Source organism: Microtus pennsylvanicus, chromosome 13 (assembly GCF_037038515.1).
Source record: "Microtus pennsylvanicus isolate mMicPen1 chromosome 13, mMicPen1.hap1, whole genome shotgun sequence".
NCBI lineage: Eukaryota > Metazoa > Chordata > Mammalia > Rodentia > Cricetidae > Microtus > Microtus pennsylvanicus.
The window spans coordinates 75,071,932-75,091,131 of NC_134591.1; the positions used below are offsets into that span (position 1 = coordinate 75,071,932).

The 19,200-nt window shown below is 50.3% G+C and overlaps 2 protein-coding genes across 2 annotated transcripts in view; both read right to left on the bottom strand.

Moving 5' to 3' along the window:
- Positions 1–1,539, bottom strand: part of LOC142833354 (arylacetamide deacetylase-like 4) — an 86,120-nt gene extending 84,581 nt beyond the window's left edge. Inside the window, exon 1 of the mRNA XM_075944635.1 lies at positions 1,525–1,539. The gene's annotated coding sequence lies outside the window, so the exon portion shown is untranslated. The remainder of the gene's footprint in view (positions 1–1,524) is intronic.
- Positions 1–19,200, bottom strand: part of Vps13d (vacuolar protein sorting 13 homolog D) — a 256,944-nt gene that overhangs the window by 515 nt on the left and 237,229 nt on the right. The gene's annotated exons all lie outside the window — the stretch shown is intronic.

Here is a 19,200-nt window from a genome sequence, read left to right on the forward strand (position 1 = left end):
AGTTCAATCCCCAACAACCACATGGTGGCTCACAACCACCTATAATGAGATCTGATGTCCTCTTCTGGCCTGTAGTCATACATGCAGACAGGCTACTATATGCATAATAAATAAATAAATAAATCTTTAAAAAATGAGTAAAGCTCATTAAACTGTGTGGTCCGATGGTGTGTAATCTATCTTTCAGGGCTGGTCTTCGTGGGCACCTGAGCTTACATGCACAAACCCACGAGCATACATACACATATTTACATAATTAAAAAAATAAATTATTTTTCTCAAAAAAAAACAGTATGTAGACAGAATCAAGATGAAACTCATACAACCTTCTCAAGAGATGCTGAAAAGTTTTGATAAAACGTGATATCCCTTCACCATAAAAATCAAAAGAGACTAGGGACAACCTGAGAACCATTCAGTATAAATTCTATATACAACAAACCTCTAGTTAACATTAGATTAAGTGGAGGAGAACTGAGAGCATTCACCGAAATCAGGAGCAAGACAAGACGTCCTCTCTCCACTTCTACTCAATATAAGGCTTAGAAGTTCTCAGCCCATTAATAAGGCAGGAAAAAGACAGCAATACAAATATGTACACACAGATACAAGTAGGAAAGGAAAATGTCAAACAAGGCCACTTCCTTTGGACGGCCAAACAATTCTTCCATTCTCTGACTAGACCACAGTTTATCTGTCCATCACAGTTAATGGACGTCTGAGAACAACATCTGCTTGCTGCATTTGCTTCCTTAAGACCAGACACTCCAGGTGAGGATAGAGCGTTTGGCACAACCTGACTGTCTGCTGGGATGGAAGCTGACCTTCCTCCTAGTATACCCTATTCTCCGATTACTTTCCCTTCCATGTCCAGGTGTAGCTCCTAAGCAAGAAAAGCCACAGTGTACTGCTAAATGGTCAAGACTTCAGCCCAGTGTTCCTGCCATTGTGGACGGGGTCACTGTGGATAGGCTGTGCTGCCCTGGGCTCTATGGGGCACCTGACAGTAAGTACCCCTGTCTTCACCCACTAGCTGACGAGCAAAAACAGACCCCTGGACATTGTGGAATGTCTTCTAAAGAGCTGAGTGCCCCTTTTAGGAGCATTTGATCTTCAGGTCGCTTGTTTCTCCTTAGCAACACCCCAGGGCTGTGGGGTGTGGTGGCTTGAATGACAATCGCTGCCCTAGACTCACGTTTGAATGCTTGGTCCCCAGTTAGTGGAACTGTTAGAGAAGGACTATGGGGTGTCCTTGCTGGGGCAGGGGAATGACGCTGAGAGTAGCCTTTGAGGTTTCAAAAACCCACAGCTGCTGGGTGTGTGACCCACACCCTTAATCCCAGCTCTCAGGAGGCTGAAGCAGGCAGATCTCTTTAAATTCGAGGCCAGCCTGATCTGTATAGATAGTGAGTCCTGGGACAACCAGAGCTGTTCTTTCTTGAAGGCGTAAGTCACAAACAATCCCACACCAGTTTGGAATTAGATTATTAGAAAGGTTATTTATTTTAAAGGGGAAAAACTTACAGATCACCGTCCCAGACAACAGCCCTCCCTGCAATCAGGAAGGGAGCTGGAAGCGGAGCCGGAAGCCAGAGCAAGAGCAAAGGGAAGTAGCCGCTTTTTTAAAGGGAGAGAGACCACGCCCCAGTGGGCTGGCATCTCAGCGGCTATTGGCTGAAGGAGCGGAAGGAGCTCCCTCAACACTTTCTCAAAATAAAAAAAATAAAATAAAATAGGACAAGGAGTCAGCATCAGTTAGTTGCTGCACACAGCTGTGGAAACTGAGGTTCAGGAAGCTATAGTGGCCTGTCTGCCTGGAGACCAGCAGATCCAGCAGCGTGAGACTCTCCCTGCTCCAGGGCTTGGATCCCTAAACCTCCAAAAGGTCTCTACTCAGGCCTCCATGCCTCTCTCCTGGTGAGTTACCCAGAATCTGCAGAATTTTCTACCAACTCCCACCCCCCCCAAAAAAAAATCCTTATCATTCCTTTCATTTTTCAAGGCTCCCAAGACAAAGAAAACCAGCAGTTGAAGAAGACACACGCTGTGCTCAATCCCAGGCTGCTGCTGGGATGGAATTGGATCCTGCCTGGGAAGGTGACCGGGTCTGGGCAAAACCCCAGACTAGGAGAGGCAGGCGGGAGAACCTGGCTCTGGGCTGGCGAGCTGCTCCAGCCTGGAGAGAGTGTGACGTGAGTTTACACGTCCCAAGTGCCACGCTGGAGTCCAAGTGCCTGGGCTTTGTACTGGGGGTGGGCAGGAGAGGGTCTATCCCAGCCCACCCTTCTTGCTGTCTGCTCTGTGTGAGATGCCTAAGGGAGAGAAGACAGCTTGGCTTTCTGTCTGTCCAGATCAGCTGAGAGCCTGGGAAGGAGGCAAGGCAAGGGCAAGTCTGGAGTTTGAAGCTGTCCATACCTGACTGAGACTCTACGTCTTGGTTCAGTGGGACCTGGAGCTTCACCTTCCTTCCTAAGCCTCATCTGGAGATGAAGCCCATGGCCTTGCCCATCCACAGTTACTGAGGGGAAAAATCAAGAGAAATACAAGTAACGAACTATCAGTCTCTGCACTAGTAAAGATCCATTAATAAATGTGTATATTATTACTTTGTATCTTATTTACTTATTTGTATCTTATTTCCTTTGTAGTAACAGTAACAAGACCTGGAGTTACCTGCTTAGCAGGGAAAGGAGTCTCTAAGCGATGCTAGAGTTGGCATTTGAACCCCAGAGTCTGCTTACAAACTCCTGCTTTTGATCCCCGGCCTTTTGTCTTTGTGAAGAAGCCATTTGTGTAAAGATCGGTACTTGCCGTTACTCACCAACAGTTTTCTTTATCTGGCCCAAGCGGACACCTCCTGCCATATCTCAACCATGTCATTGCCTTCACTGCCAGAATCTGAACCGACTTTTGGCCCAACTGTAAAAAGGAGGATAAGCAGGAGGACTTCAAATGGACTTCTGGGACCTTCTATGATTAGAGTGTGCTAGCCTCAGCCCTGCTGGACCACTATGGGAAGGTGTAAGGTGTACCTACCTCTCTCTCTCTCTGCCAGCCCCAAGTCAGCCACCCCCTAGTCCCCACCTCACTCACTCAAGACAGTGGTTCCATCTTTCTTCCTGTCCTCAGCCATAAAGAGCAGTGACATCTCAGCTTCTGAGAAGGATGTGAGGAGTTCAAAGCCAGGCTGGAGCCTTGGCAGACACTGCACTGCTGCCACCTTGAGTCCCAGTACTCCCAGGTGCCACCAAGCCACAGAGAGGGACCCAGTTCCAACTCTCAGCCTCTGGCCTGTGCCCACACACCAGCAGCCTCAACCAGGGTAAGCAAATCCCGTGAGGCTTGCCTAACCCTTTCAGACAGAAATCTAATAGCTGGCGCCCTAGCCAGCAGGTAGCACCACAACCACCCCCCACCCCCACCACCACCACCACCGACAGCAGAAAAATTCCCTGTGATTGCTGGAACTATTCACAGCCATCCCTACTTGGTAAAAGGCAGGGTTTATTGCTTCACAGGTCCAAAAAGCCCAATGGTAACTGGTTTCTGAAATGGCTGGACCCAGGACCCGACCCACACCAGCCTCTCTGTCTCCTTCATTTCTGTATCTCTGGACTGGCTGCCTTCTGCTCAGCTATAACAAGAAGGCTGCCTCAGCTCCCGCCTCAGCCGCACCTTCCCAGGTTCAAGGACAGTAGGAAAAGCAAGAGGCTCGTTACCCAGACTTAACTCTTACTGGCTACAGCAGGCTCAGGTTGAGTCCCTTGCCCACATATAAACCAATGAATGCAGCCAGGGGATACTCCGATAGGCGAAGCCTGAGTTTTGTATTATGTCCCTTGCAGCCAAGAAGCAAATCAGCCCTGGAGCCCACAGACTGAGAGTTGGAGATGTTGAGTTCCTTGCCAAGGAAGGGGTGACAGGATGCTAGGTAGCACAAACAGTAGCTGTCATCAGGGTGACCAGTGGTGGGACCCCTGACTTGTCCCCTGGGCCTTGGGAGTGACAGCTGGCTGCGGTCCTGACGTGCACTCTGGAGTTCCCAGGACTTGGTCTGACTGGCAGTTGGCTAGCGAGGTGACGGGCAGTTGGCAGGATCCTAAAGACAGGCAGTCAGTTAGCATCCTGGTGGGCAGTTGGCAGTGTGGTGCTGGGCAGCAGGCCCGACCTGTCTGTCATCCCATCCCCACTGCCCTGAGGAAGAGAGGGAGAGGGACTCCCTCACTACCCACCCCCAGACTGCCATGTGGCCTCTCGTCCACTGGTGGCACCGGGAGCAGCTTTTCCTACTGCCCAGAGGAGGAGGCCGTGCAGGCTCCAGTGCATTTTGCCCTTGTTTGGTAGCAAGTGCCCCTGCCTAGCAGGGCGAGAGGCTTTTTGGGGCCTGCAGTGTCTTCTGGGAGCCTTGAGCCACCACAGACCCTTAGAAGAAGAAATCAGGAAATCCTGGGAAGGGCCCTGATTTATCTTCCTCATTTGCTGTAGGTGACTTGGGCTCATTCACCTTGCCTGAGATTTTTGTTCTCAGGGGCAGAGGCCAGCCTTGAAAATGACCGTCTGTTTAGGATGTGTTGCTAGGTGGCAATGGGGGAGACCTCCAAAAACGTGTGTGTGTGTGTGTGTGCGCGCGCGCACGCATGGGAGTCTGAAGAGTGGGGAGCATGCAGAGAGGCATGCGTGCTGAGGCAGGGTAGCTCTGTGGAAGACGGAAAAGGAAGAGCTGGGGAGAGAACCAGGACCACGGGTAGAGGACACGGTGGCCCCTGAGAGGGATTGTAAACCTTCCGGCACATCTTAGAGAAAGAGACAGGGAAGGGAAGGGCTGTGACCAAAGCTGCTCCTTAGAGACGACCTTCCAGATTCTGAAACTGACTGTGAGGAAACTTTAAAACCCGTAGACTGTGTGATAGCTAAAACCAGAGGGATTGCATGAGGCCGTTCTACACCAGCGTCTTGGATGCAGCCTGGCTCATCTGCCCTAAGAACCAGGTCGAGAACAAGACTGAGGGAGGTGAAGGGTCCCACAACCGGGTAGCTTGAGGGAGGCAGGGGCCCAGGGATGGGTAGGATGATGCAAAAGTTCTGGCACACACAGAGAGTTACAGAAAGACCGTTGTTGCTACATTGTGTTGGCTGGGGGAGGCCCTGGAAGCTGTGCACATTTTATCTGTTATAGCATAGATAGGTTCTCAGGTTTGCAGAAAGACGGTCATTGCTACATTGTGTTGCCTGGGGGAGGCCCTGGAAGCTCTGCTCATTTCATCTGTTGTTATAGATAGGCTCTGGTTAATAGCACTGTGGTGGAACATTACACAGCACTGAAAACACATGGGTTCCTGCCATGGACGTGGATATGGAGAAACCGGACATGAAAGACTTCTCTTGGCATGATTCAGTTCATAGGAAGTTCGAAACAGGTCTGGTGATTAATCATCTTTAGAATTGGTACGGTTAGAGCCGGGAGGGGAAGGAGAAGTCTTTAAGGGCCGGGAATGTTTGTCGTGGCGATCTGAATGGGAGTCACCCATCTGACACTGACTGAGCCCTGTGCTTAGGACTCTGCAAAGTAAACAAGAAGAAATCCCAATTCGCCCAGATTAGGAACACCAAGCAGCTGTTGATAAAAACAATGGCTGGCTAGGGGTGGCGGTAAAAGAACTGTGGGTTCAAACCCAGCCTCTAAGAACCATTTTGGGAGACTGAAGAAATGACTTTGTAAACTGCTCGCTGTATAATCATGAGGACCTTAGCCAGCAGCAGTGGCCCGCATCTGCTAATCACAGTGCTGTAGAGGCTGAGACAGGAACATTCCTGGGACTCCCTGGCCAGCCAGCCTTGCCAAGCCAATAAACTCCAGGGTAGGTGAGAGACCCTGCCTCAGAAAAGAAGGTGGGAAGTGGCGAGGGAGACACCTGTGGCGGTTAGAATGAAAATGGTCCCCATTAGGTCTGTAGGGGTGCATTATTAGGTGGTATGGCCTTGTTAGAGTTGGTGTGGCCTTGTTGAAGGAAGTGTGTCACTGGGGGTGGGCTTTGAGGTTTCCAGAACCCTCTTCCTGCTACCTGCCCTCTAACTGCAGAACTCTAAGCTACCTCTCCAGCACCATGTCTGCCTGTGTGCCGCCAAGCTTCTCACCATGATGATAATGGACTAAGCCTCTGAACTGCAAGCCAGCCCCAAAGAAATGCTTTCCTTATGAGCTGCCATGGCCATGGTGTCTCTTCACAGCAACAGAAACCCTGAGATAACCTCCACACGCATTCGTACACACAGATACATATAAACACATATACCATACACACAGATACATATAAACACATATACCATACACAACAGAATATTCTGTCACTTGTTGGCTACAGAGGGATGTGTACCCCATGCCTGTGAGGTCCAAATTACCACCATGGCAAACTCTGCTCTGACCACATGTCCCTGTGCACCCCCAAGTCAGAGCAGAGTATCCAGGAAAAGCCTCCGAGGCCCAGAGGTGACAGGGACGGGACAATTTGTTCTTTGTGTATTTTTATTCTACTGCTTTCTGGGAGCAAGTGAGCTTCGGAGCTGCCAGACGGAGCACAGTGGGAGTATGAGAGTGAGGGGAAGGTGGCCTAGTTTGCTCATCGCTGTGAGAAACACCGTGACCAAAAACAACTGGGGGAAGAAAAGGTTCCCTTGGCTTATGATTCCAGGTCACAATCCATCACTGAGAATCAGGGCAGGGGCTCAAACAGGACCTGAAGTACTGACAACAGAGGAACGCTGCTCCCTGGCTTTTTTCTTTTTTTTTTTCTTTTTTTTGGTTTTTCAAGACAGAGTTTCTCTGTGTAGCTTTGGAGCCAGTTCTGAAACTCGCTCTTTGACCAGGCTGGCCTTGAACTCACAGAGATCCATCTGCCTCCCTGAGTGCTGGGATTAAAGGTGCGTGCCACCACTGCCTGGCATGTTTACCTTTCTTATACAGCCCAGGCCCAGCTGGGGATGGCTCTACCCGCAGTGGTCTGGACCCTCTCGCACCAATTACCAGTCAAGAAAACACTCCACAGATACGGCCAGAGGCCAACCTGATGGAGGCAGGCCTTCAATAGAAGTTTTCTCTTCCCAGTTGCGTCAAGCTGGCAACCAAGAGGAGCTGTCATAGAAAGTGAGCGCCGGGCTGACCACACTGGCTACTGGGGTTTGTTCTGCCAGCGATGGGGATACTGAAGGTTTGTTTCGGCTCCCCAACCTGTCCCCTTGTCAGAGTCAATTGGACTCCCCCTCTTTTCATGTGTGTAAGAGATCAAGAGCTGGGCCAGCTGAGTGATTTAGGGTGAAATATTTGCTATCAAAGCTGATCACCTGAGTTCAATCCCCAGATCCCACATGACAGAAAAAGGAAACCAACTCCTACAAGTTAACCTCTGACCTCCATACGTGTGCTCACGTGTGCATGCATTCACTCACAATACGCTGGACATAGGTAGAATATAAACATTTATACAAATAGGATATAAAATGGTGGGAGGCGCAAAGAGGGAGAGAAAGTGGTTCTGGGATAAAGATGAGTCTGCAGGGCCTGCTCTGAGCAACAAGGAGAGATGAAGTCACAGAAGCAACGCCAGCGCCTGGGAAGGAGGCTGGCCTTCTGTCTGACACCAGGTCCATGTGTCCAGCTGCAGTCCTAGGCCAGAATGACAGATGGCCGTGAAGGAAAGGTCACTCTCTCGGTGCCATTGTGCGTTTGGTGAAGGCGGCGGGTGGGACACCTTGGACAGCTTGGTGGATGTCTGGCCTTTGGGGCCCCACACCAAGTGGCAACTGGACTTTATTTTGGTCACTGAAGATGGAGAGACGATCTCAGCCATAAATAACTGCCGGCCGGGCAGCAAGCCTCTCCCCCAGGCAGCCTGTGGGCCCCAGGATGCTTCAAGGCCAGCGTGTCCCTGCCTGGCCACAGGCAGACGAAGGGTTAGTGGTGGCCCAGGAGCCCAGTGGGGAGGCGGGGGAGAGAGTCGAGGGGTCTCGGGCCTGGGTTCAGAGTGAGGTTAGCCAAATAGTGGATAAATTAAGAAAGGGAAACAGACAGCTCCCCTCGCAGCGAACTTTTCACCCAGCTAACCTGTTCCTCACCCACTCTCAGGTGGCGGTGGCGGCTCCCACCTCGGGGCTGTCACCTCTCCTGGGGGGATTGTCACCTGCCTCCTTCCCGGGTCCCCACCCCCACAGGCCCAGGTGAGAGCCCGAGAATGAAGGCCCCAGGGGGGAGCGGTTGCCTCATTTCACTAATCAGAGGACTTCCCATCCCTATCCAAGTTCATGGTGGGCAGGATGGCCTTGGCCTCTGTTCTCACCAGGATAGGGCCAAATGAGACAGGTGGGCTGTCTCGTGGATGCGTGGCATCTTCCAAGCTCAAACCCCAGCCCTTCTCTGCCTCCAGCTGCACACCCTCCGAGGCCACCCACTTTCTTCCTGAGCAAGGGAAGGGCCCGCCCTAGGGTAAAGTACAATCATCCTAGATCTAGGATCCTGACACAAAGAGGCTTTTCCTCAGACAGTAAGTCTCCCTGCACTGGGTCCTAAGGGCAGAAACGCCCTCTCGGGCCACCACATCACAGAACCTGAGCCAAAGGAGGGCATGTGTGCCAGGGCGACCCTGACATCATAGGGGCTTCCTGGGAAGAAAGGAGGGAGGCATGTGAATTAACCTTCCTTGTCAATTACTGGATTTAGAATCACCATGGAAACACACCTTTGGGTGTGTCTCTGAGGATGTGTCTAGAAAGGTTTGAGTGAGTGAGGAAGACCCACCCTGAATGGGGATCAGTACCATCCCAGGACTGAAGAAAAAAGAGAGAGTGAGCTAAGCGCCAACATGCGTTGCTCCCTGCTTCCTGACTACGATGTGACCAGACACCTCACGTTCCTGCCGCCTTGCTTTCCCTACCGTGACAGACTGTACCCTGGAAACCATGAGCTGAAATAAACTCCGCCTTCCTTAAGTTGCTTCAGGTGTTTCTGTCACAGTAACAAGGATCTGCAGAAGAGCTGAAGGAGGCCCTCGGCCCAGCCACCACGTCTCCACCGTCCCTTCCCACTGTCTCATCGCCAGTGGTTGCCCAGCCTGGATTCAGGATGGCACTTGGAGGATGGACACGCATGACTCCCAGGCACTGGCAAGAGCCTACTATTTATTCGCTCTGCCCTGTGGTGTACTGAGTATTGTGCCCAGAGAGAAAGAACCAGTCAGACACGAACTGCAAACTCTCCGAGAGAAAAGTGTGGGGCAGAGATTGAGTGATTGGCAGTGGGTGTGGTCAACAGCAGGGCCCATGTCAGGTAGTTCACAGGGCCAGGATGGGTTGGGTCATCAGAGTCAGGTTGTGGGGACCATGGCTTGGTGACTGCAGTCCTAAAGACAAGGCTATGTGAAGAGCTGGCCAGGCCTCTTATCCAGGGGTAAGGGGCAAGGGCTGAGGCCAGAGTCACAGGCTTGGCTTTACCCTCGGACTTCTCAGCATGATGTTCTCTGTCCACCTCACATCTCTCTGACAGGGCTCTATCTCGTCTTCCAACCACAGGGAAGACCTTGAGTGGGTGGATGTCAGGATGAATCACCCAGCTCCGACACCGGAATCTTGTGACACAGACGCTCCCAACTCTGAGCTCAGTTCAGTCTTCTCTGGAATGGGCACGCAGCTGCAGTCTGCCTGAACTGGGAATGAAAGGTGACATACAGCTGCCTGGAAAGTCCCAGTCCCTGGAAGAGGTGGAGGAGGAGGGCTGAAGACCCAGCTTGAGGCTGGGAAGAAAGAAAAAGTGTCTGGCTCCATCTTCACAGCGACAGACACTCAAAGGCAGCCAGCACACCTGGAACTCAGGGAAGCCTGAAATCTCTGGTCTCAGTCACGGCCTGGACCTTGCTTCTATCCCTAGGAGCGTTCCTCGGTAATGACAGGCCTGAGATCTTCATAGGAAGGGAGGCCCTGTCCATCCCACATCCCTCTCTCCTCCTCTCTTCTGATGTCCCTATTTGTTTGATGGAAGACTCTGAGAAGCCACCTGTGCCCCTGTGAGACCCAGAGCCATCTGTCCCTAATCTTTAGCCAGTGGTTAAATAATGTTAAAGATCATAGCCACCCCAGTTGTATTCCTGAGTCGGGCAGGGTAGCACGGACTCTTCCTCTTATCTCTCTGCTCCTTGGGGTTCAGAATCCATAGGCCTGGGGACAGGGCCTGCTGGGAGAGACTCTGCTTGTCACCTGACATCCATAGGCCATTGCCAGGGAGCTGGGGTTGCAGGTGGCCTTTGGATATAGAGCACTGGTTTCTGAGTTCCTACTTGGGATTTCCTAAACCACCATTTAATTCCTCACGTGAGCTGAACTCTGCATTTCTGACTATATTCATGGAGCTGGTGATCAGTCCAAGGCTTTTCATACATAAGGCAGGGAGTGGCCTGCCACCGAGCTCCACCCCAACAGAATCCTCACTGGCTTTAAAAATGAGTGTTGAAGGGAAGCACATAGCTGAGAAGGTAGAGTGTTTGCCAGCACACCTGAAGCCCTGGGTTCGATCCCCAGCACTGCACAAACTGGGTGTGATGCTGTATGCCTGTCATCCCAGCACTCAGGAAGTGGAGACAGGAGAATCAGAAGTTCAAGGTCATCCTCAGCTACCTGAGACCCTGTCTTGAGAATAGCCACAAAATAAATATTGAAATGATTTGAATTCTGATTAACCTCTCACAGCATCCAAGAGGCTTTTCTTAGCCTACCGCATTAAAGATATGTCTATCCAGAAAGTTCTCTGTTTCCCAGCCATTTAGACCCGAATAATCACACAGAAACTACGTAAATTATAACACTGTTTGGCCAATAGCCTAGGCATATTTCTAGCTAACTCTTACATCTTAAATTAACCCATTTCTATTAATCTGTGGATTGTCATGAGGCCTACCAGTAAGGTTCTGGCTGGCATCTGTCTTCTTTGGCAGCTACATAGTGTTTCTTTGGCTCTGCCTTCTTTCTCCCAGCATTCAGTTTAGTTTTTTCCACTTAGCTCTATTCTGCCCTGCCACAAGCCAAAGCAGCTTCTTTATTAACCAATGATAATAAAACATTCACAGCAAATAGAGGGGAATCCCACATTGGTTCTCTGTTCAGATGTCAGGTGAACAAAGAGTGGGAGGAAGGAGGGAAGGAGAGGAAAGAGGGAGGGAGGGAGGGAGGGAGGGAGGGAAGGAGGCAGGGAGGGAGGGAGAAGTAGTCTCACATTAAACTGGGTGATGCTTTGGAAAGTGCTACTTTAAAAAAAATGGACCATGTGGGCTGGGGAGTTGGCTCCTTGGGTAAAGCCCTTCCTGGGCAACCTAAGTTCAAGTCCCTAGAACCCACCCCAAAGCTGGATGTAGCAGTTGGCATCTGTAATCCCGGTGCTCATACAGTGAGGTGGGAGCACTGGACCTTTGGAAGCTCAGGGGCCAGCTAGCCCGGCACACACAACAGAAAGGAAACTGGAGATGACAGCTGTCTCAAACCAGGAGAAGTCGTGAACCAATGCCTGCTTCTCCCCGCACCTCTACACACATGCATGAATACTCATATGCACACACGAAGGTTTTTTTTTTTAATGGGTCACGTAGTCAGTGAGGAGAGACATGTTCTCAGAGTTTGACCCATCATCAAACAGTGGGATTTTCCCCATAAACCATGACCTTTCTGCTTCCTGTGTTTCCCAGAATTCCTGGTCCAGGGGCTTCCCAGAGTGGATGATCCATCCATGGGCTCATTGTTTTAAAATATTTGTCCAGGATTATTAAAAAGATGATTTTGTGACAGGAAAGAAGGGGAAAATGAAAGCAGATATTAGGTACTCAATAATTCTCAGAGAGCCAATGACACGTTCCTGTTGCGTATGACCCTTACCCTGGATAGACAAGGCTGCAATCTTCTTCTTTTAATATTTTCAATTTATTATGATTATTCTGCTGCTGCTGTGTGTGTGGTGGGGGTGATGTATGGGCATAAGTGTGTATCTGGTTCTGAGGACTGAACTCAGGTCGGCAGGTTTGTAAAGCAAGTACCTTTACCTTCTGAGCCATCTCACTGGCCCTATAAATCTTTTCTTATTATATTAATGTGTGTGTGTGTGTGTGTGTGTGTGTGTGTGTGATGTGGGATTCCCATCTGTGTGCTGTAAATACTATTGGTACTATTGATGAATAAAGAAACTGCTTTGGACCTATAGAAAGGTAGAACTTAGCTAGGCGGGGAAAACTAAGCTGAATGCTGGAAGAAAGGAGGCAGAGAGAAGGAGAAGCCATGGAGCCCTGGGGGAGACAGATGCTGGGAACTTTACCCAGTAAGCCACAGCCATGTGGCTATACACAGATTACTAGATAGTTTAAATTAAGATATAAGTGTTAGCCAATAAGAAGCTAGAGCTAATGGGCCAACCAGTGTTGTACATAATATAGTTTCTGTGTGATTATTTTGGGTCTGAGCTGCTAGGCAGCCAGGAAACAAACAAGTGGTTTTCTTACGCGCGTGTGTGTATGTGTGTGTACAGAGACCAGAGACAATCTCTGGTGTTATCTACAAAAATATTATTGATTTCCTTTTCTGCTGGCTGTCAATTGCTGGGCATAGGGCCTACCTGTAAGTGTGGTTCATATGTCCAGTGAGACTCTACTGGAGAAAAATCATTCTTCCTTTGTGAGACGTTGTCAGTTGGTTAGAGATAGGAGCTCCTGTGCACATCCCCCTCTGAGTGCCGGGACTCTGTCTGGCTTGGACCCGTGTAGGCTGTGCACACACCGTCACAATCTCTGTGAGCTCATATGCGCCGTGATCCTTTCCTATCTGGAGAACACTATTTCCTTGTTGGCCATTCTTCCCCTCTGGCTCTTAGAATCTTTCCACCTCCTCTTCCCTGTAGCCCTTTATATATTGTAGCCATTCTTCTCTTGTATCCTGTTCTGTAACATTTGTATACAGTACTGGAAAGCTTATCTTTTAATGTCTGTTCTTCCTCCCCCGCCATGGATATCCTCAGATATGCTAGAATTATACAGACACACACACACACACACACACACCACATCTATCCATTGATCAAATATCCAACAAAAGCCTAGTAGGTTTGGGGACTACAGTGCTGTATAAAACACATTGGTCCCTGGACACTTCCTGTTGGAGTTTGTCAGGTGTGCATCCGGCAAACATCAGATATCTGCTTGGTTGTCTGCTGGGACCTCAGACAAGCAGAGACAGCTCTGCCTGCCGGGCTTCTTACAGCCTGATGCTTAACATATGGCATCCTCTTGGGCGGGTCCTGTGGAGCCCAGCAGAACCTGACCCAGAATGGGGCTCCATCTTGGGGCTCTTTGGGGCGGGGGGGGGGAGAGTCAGTGAGGGAAGGCTTTCCGGGGGTGACATGTCAAAGGGTGCAGAAGGCTGATTTGGAGCTGACAGGCAGGAGGAAAAGCCTCTAGAAAAGAAGTTTTAAGGCCACTCCTGGCCAGACTTGGGTCTGGGCACCAGGCCTCTGGGGCTTAACTGAAGGTCCAAAGACTACTTTTGTTTGTCTGTCGCTCAGCATTTGAGACTTATCCCTCTCCCTGAGGCCCCATCTGCCCTGCCTTCTTCAGGTAAGTCTTTTTTGTCCAATGGGGAGGGCATCGATGCTGAAGGCCAGATGCCCGAGTTGGAGGGCCTGCGCCAAGGACCAAAAGAACCACGTGGAGTCCCACCACGGCCATGCTACGTTGTCTGACCTCGGCTGGGACTTGGCCTCCTGCCCTTTAGGAGTTCACGGGGAGGTAATGTCTCCTCCAAGTAGAGACTGGTTCCTTCCCACTCCAGAGAGGCCTGCGTATATAGATAAGGCTCCAAGGAGCCAAACAGCTGGGACTCCTGTGACTGTCCTGCTCTTGGTATAGGGCCCTAGAGAACCCTGAGGCAGAGGATATACCATGGCAACGCCTCTAATGTTGACGAGGGTGTTGTTTTCCTCCGTGGCCCCTGCTTCCTGTGAGGTCTGGGGAATAGCTAAGAGTTCAAGTTTGTTTGATGACACCAGCAGAACCGTGAGAGAGACTGGCATCTTGACTACCCCAGGTGGCCCAGAAGATGTTACGGATCATACTCTGGCTCGTTACCTCTGGGGGCACCTGGGGCTGTCCCCTTTTGCCCCAGAGGGAAGTTTCTGAGTGAAAGACTCGGGGCCTTGGGAGTAACTTTGTGAACTTCAGAGCCATGTGTGGTTGAAATCGCTCCGCATCTACTCTGCACTACCCTGGGCAGATGGACATCTCTGAGCCTCAGTTTCCCCATGTGTCAAGAGAGCATCACCCCTAAGCTGTAGGATGGGGCACCAACGGAGGGCATGCGACAACTCTTGATTAAGGTATCAGGTTTGATCCTGGTACCTCCTCAGAAAGTCAGTCAAAGGGACCAGCAAGATGGCTCAGTAGGTGACATTGTCAGCTGCCGAGACTGACGACCCAGGTTCCATCCCCTGAAACCCATATAGTAGAAGGAGAGAACTGACTTCCGCAAGCTGTCCTCTGAGCTCCACGTGCATGCCATACATACAGACACAGACACACACACACACGATAAATAAATCTAATAAAAAAATAAAGTCAACAGCGCTGTGGGTGCTGAGGAGATGGTTATTGGCGATCAGGGAAACTGAGGCCTGGCTTTAGGAGCCTGTGTCCTGACAGTGCAGGATTTGCTGGCAGTTCTCACTTTCATTCTCACAGGAACCCAACGAGAGAGACACCAGATATAAGCCTTTAGTGGAAGACGACTCAAAGGCTCAGCAAGGTTGACAAAGTCACGCACAGATGCACAGCACACGGAAGGCCTGGCTCAACTCCCCCATGAGTGGGCTTGGAGCTGGACAGAGGCGTATGAGAGGGGGCATTGGCTGAGAAAAGTGCTCTGTCTTGGACCCTGAAGCTTGGAACCCAAAACGAAGAAGTATTTAATGGTCAGCCAAACTTGCAACCTCAGAAAGCCCCCATCCAGGCGTTGACCCCAGGACCCCAGAATGGTTCCAGAGTATATCAGGCTCCAGTCCCTAGAGCCGTCTCTAGAAGCTTGGCACTGATGTTCAGGAGGCAGGGAGGAAGGCCAAGACCCTGGAGCTGCCCCAAGGAGGGGAGCAGTTTGGCCAGCGGGCCGGTGGGGCCGGGCTTCTTTGTTGCACACTGACAGGGAGGTGCGGCCACCACACACTTCAGCTGCCAGTTCATTGCGGTCACTCAATCCATCACCCAGGGTGGGGGCGGCGGGCCCCCAGCCTCCTGGCGGCTAGGCCTGCAGTGTTGTTTCAGTCTGACTCGGGCTGTGAGATAAACGGGGCATGAACTGGCCCCTTGGCAGGGGGTCAGCCCCTTCTGCCCTCATTAAAGTGCCAATCAAAAAGAGGAATGGAGAAAGCTGGTGAGCTCAGCCTCTCTCTCTCCCCAAGGGGCAGGATCCGGGCTCCCTGAGAGAGAGCCAGCAGTGCGTTCCACAAGGCCAGCGGGGCCAGCAGCATGCATCTGGTTGCAACATTGCAGAGCTGAGGTTGGTCTGCTCTGCATGGGGGTGGGGTTTGGGGCCAGTCCTTCAGGAACACCCTGCCCTGGCCTGGTCTGAGGCTTATGGCTGGGTTTCTGCTGCTACTTGATAGCCCTACTAGCGACACAGGCCATCGGATTGCCTCTTCTGAACCTCAAGGCACATCCTGCTAGCTGCTGGAGAGACCATGGCCTTGTGGGTAGGGAGCCACGGGGGCGTGTGAAGTGGCCACTGGGCTCAAGCACATACTTGGTGCTCTTGTGGCTACGCTGAGTTCAGTAGTGTACTGGAGAGGCTGGGCCTATCTCTCCTCTCCACCTTGTCTGGTAGCCTCTCTCTGTCTTGAGTCCTGTCCCCAGGGTAACTTAGCCAGTTACAGTTCCCTGGCTTCAGAAACATAAAAGTGGAAGGTGCCAAACCTAATGAAGACGGAGAGTCCAGGGCAGTCCAGATGCAGCCTCCCTGAATGCCACACTGCAAATCCTGGTGTGTGTGTGTGTGTAGGTGTGTAGGGGGGTGTAGGTTTGGCATAAGCTTGATGCCTAGAGGCAGAAGCCTTCTGGGGTGGGGGCTGGAAGTGGGGGTGCTGTATTACTTCTATACATAATCCTTCACAGTCCACCTGTTCTCCAACTAAAAGCCCATAATAAGTTATGTACTGAACAAAAAGAAAGCAAAAAGGAAGGAAGGAAGGAAAGAAGGAAGGAAGGAAGGAAGGAAGGAAAGAAAGAAAGAAAGAAAGAAAGAAAGAAAGAAAGAAAGAAAGAAAGAAGGAGAAGGTGGGCTGGGTTAGTGGCTCAGCAGCTAAAGCACCTGCTATACAAACAAGACGACCAGAGTTCAGAAACCCAGAACCCACTTAAATGCCAGGTGGGCATGGAGGGGTTGCCTATGATTCCAGCCTTGGGAGAAAGACACAGGGGGATCCTGGGAGCAGGTTGATTAGGGAGACTAAGCGTATCTGCTAGCTCTGGATCTGACTGAGAGGCCCTGCCTCAAAGAATGTGGTGTAAAGCAATCTAGGAAGATTCCCAGGGCCAACCTCAGACCCCCGCATGTACGTGCACACACACGCAGCCCCCCACATGCATGCAAGCCACATGTGCGCATGAGAAAAAACGGCATGATTTTTCATTCCTTTCACATACTAAGCGGTAATAATAATCACTGCCATTGCTTGGGAAGTTGTGATGTTTTCAAGCATTGTCTGAAGCAAATTCTACCTGACTTAAGTCTGCCAATAACCCTGTGGCCATGACACTGATGTCACCCTGTTCTGTGGATATGCAGAGTCAGGTTGCTAAGTAAAGACCCACACATAGCAACCCTAACACGACTGTGGTTTACAACAACCTCTTAACCCAGATGCCAGCTCCTGTTTAGCCAGCAGCCCCCCTCCAGTTAGGGTGTCACAGGCCCAGGCTCTGGCCATCTTGCGGCTCTGTTTTCCCCTGCCTTTCCATGGTAGCACACAGAATCCTCATGCTCTGTGGAGAATGGACTGTGGTGAGGAACAGGGAGGTTTGGGACATGGCCTATTTGCCTTCCGTTCCAGCCTGCTCTCTGCCATGGGCATACCTGAGCACCATGGTTTATCCCAGCCATGGATGTGACTGGCCTCCACACACTGTATCAACGGGCACCCAGCCCTCGCTTCTAGTTAGCCTCAGCCATTGGGAGACAGTGGCAGAAGGTCAGAGGGTGACGGGAGAGGTGAGAACATTTGCTTCTCAAGATGGTTAATTCTCTAATTGTCAACTTGACACAATCTAGAATCACCTGCGAGAAGAGGCTCAGTGGAGGGCTGTCAGAACAGGTGGGCCTGTGAATATTCTGTGGGGGATTGCCTTGATTACATTAACTGGTATCAGAAGACCCAGCCTGCTGTGGGTGGCACAATTAATTCCCTGGGTTTTGGTGCTGAACTGTGTAAATGTGAAGAAAGCTGAATACTAAGCACGCACGCACGTTCACGCAGGCGCACACGCACACACCACCCGTCAGTCAAACGAGGAAGCACTCTATAGAACGGGAGAAAATACTTGCCAGCTATAAATTTGACCAAGCATTAGTAAAACATACAAAGGACAAAGAACACAAGAAAATAAACATCAAGGAAAAAAAAACCTAAAAACAGGCCGCGGAACTGAACCAAAACAAATATAGGTGGTTAAACATCATTCTAAAAGGTGTTCAACGTCATTGGTCACCAGAGAAATCTAATTAAAACCACTTTGAGATTCCATCTCACCCCAGTCTGGATGCCTATCATCCAGAAAACAAACGACAACAAGGCTGGTACAACCACTCTGGAATCTAGCCTGCAGGCTTGTCAAAAAGCTAAAAATAGAACTTCCATATGACCCAGCCGTGATACTCTGGGGCGTGTATCCAAAAGACTCCAGTCTTCCTAGGGAGAGAGTTGCTCAGCTCTGGTTACCACTCCACTCGCCATAGGTAGGAAACTGAGTTAGCCCAGATGTCCACCAGGCAACTCATGGATCCTGGAAACAAACACAATGGACTTTTAGTCATCTATAAAGAAAAACAAAACCTGCAGGGAGACAGATCAAACTGGAAAACATTGTATCAGGTGAAGCAACCCGGGCCCAGGAAGATAAATGGTGCACGTTCTCCATTATGTGTAGATCCTAGCTTGAGGTTTTTTTTTGAGTTTTGTGTGAATTTGGAGTAACTGAGAGTCCAGAAAGAAAAGACCCAGGAGGGAGAGGGAAAGAGGCCTTAATGGGAGAGAGGACAGTAGAACACACAGGATATGAAGACAGCAGGGGTGTGGGGTGGAATACTAGGAGTTAGCGGTTTAAGCAGGGGTGCAAGGGAGAAGAGAGAGTGAGGAGAGGTTAATCAAAATTAAGAATATATGAAAAACCGCTATATATAGAAATCCAAACCTTGTCAACTAATCAAAAATGTAACTTAAAAATAGTTGGCGCTCCAATATAGCCTTCTTGCATAGAGGAAGATGATTCCCAAGAAGACATAGGTTCTTTAATGAAAAGATATTGGTACTAGGTTTGGGGTATCTCCCTAGCAGTTATCAGTCAGGGAGGCCCCGGAAGCACCCACAACAGTATATGCTAATATCATTGCTCTTGGTCCCCCCCCCAAAAAAAACTAGACAGTAAAACCTATTGTTGAAGACACCACATTCTTTGCGGGTCATGGAGAAACCAAGAGCTCAGCAAATCCCAAGTTGGATAAGTACAAGAATACCACCCCTAAGCCATGACAAATAAATAAAAGATAAAGTAAATATTCTTAAAATTCAGCCAGATGGGCTTGGGCAGCTGGCTCAGTTGAGTGAGTAGCTCACAAGCATGGAGACCTGAGTTTTAATCCTCAGCGCTCTGTCAAACAGCCAGGCATGGCAGAGCCTCTGCAAATCCAGTGCTGGGTAAGTAGAGACAGGAGCCCCCTAGGGCTTGCCGGCCAGCCTGTCTAGTCAAATCGTCAAGCTCCAGGTTCAGCAAGAGACTCTGCTGCAAAACCCAAGGTGGCCTGTGGCTGAGAAGGACACCTAGTCCTAAGCCATGTACTGGCCCCCATGTTTTTCTTATTACAGAAAAACTGGTCGAAGCTGGGTACTTACACCGAAAGATGGAAGCCAACAGTCCAAATTCATGGTCA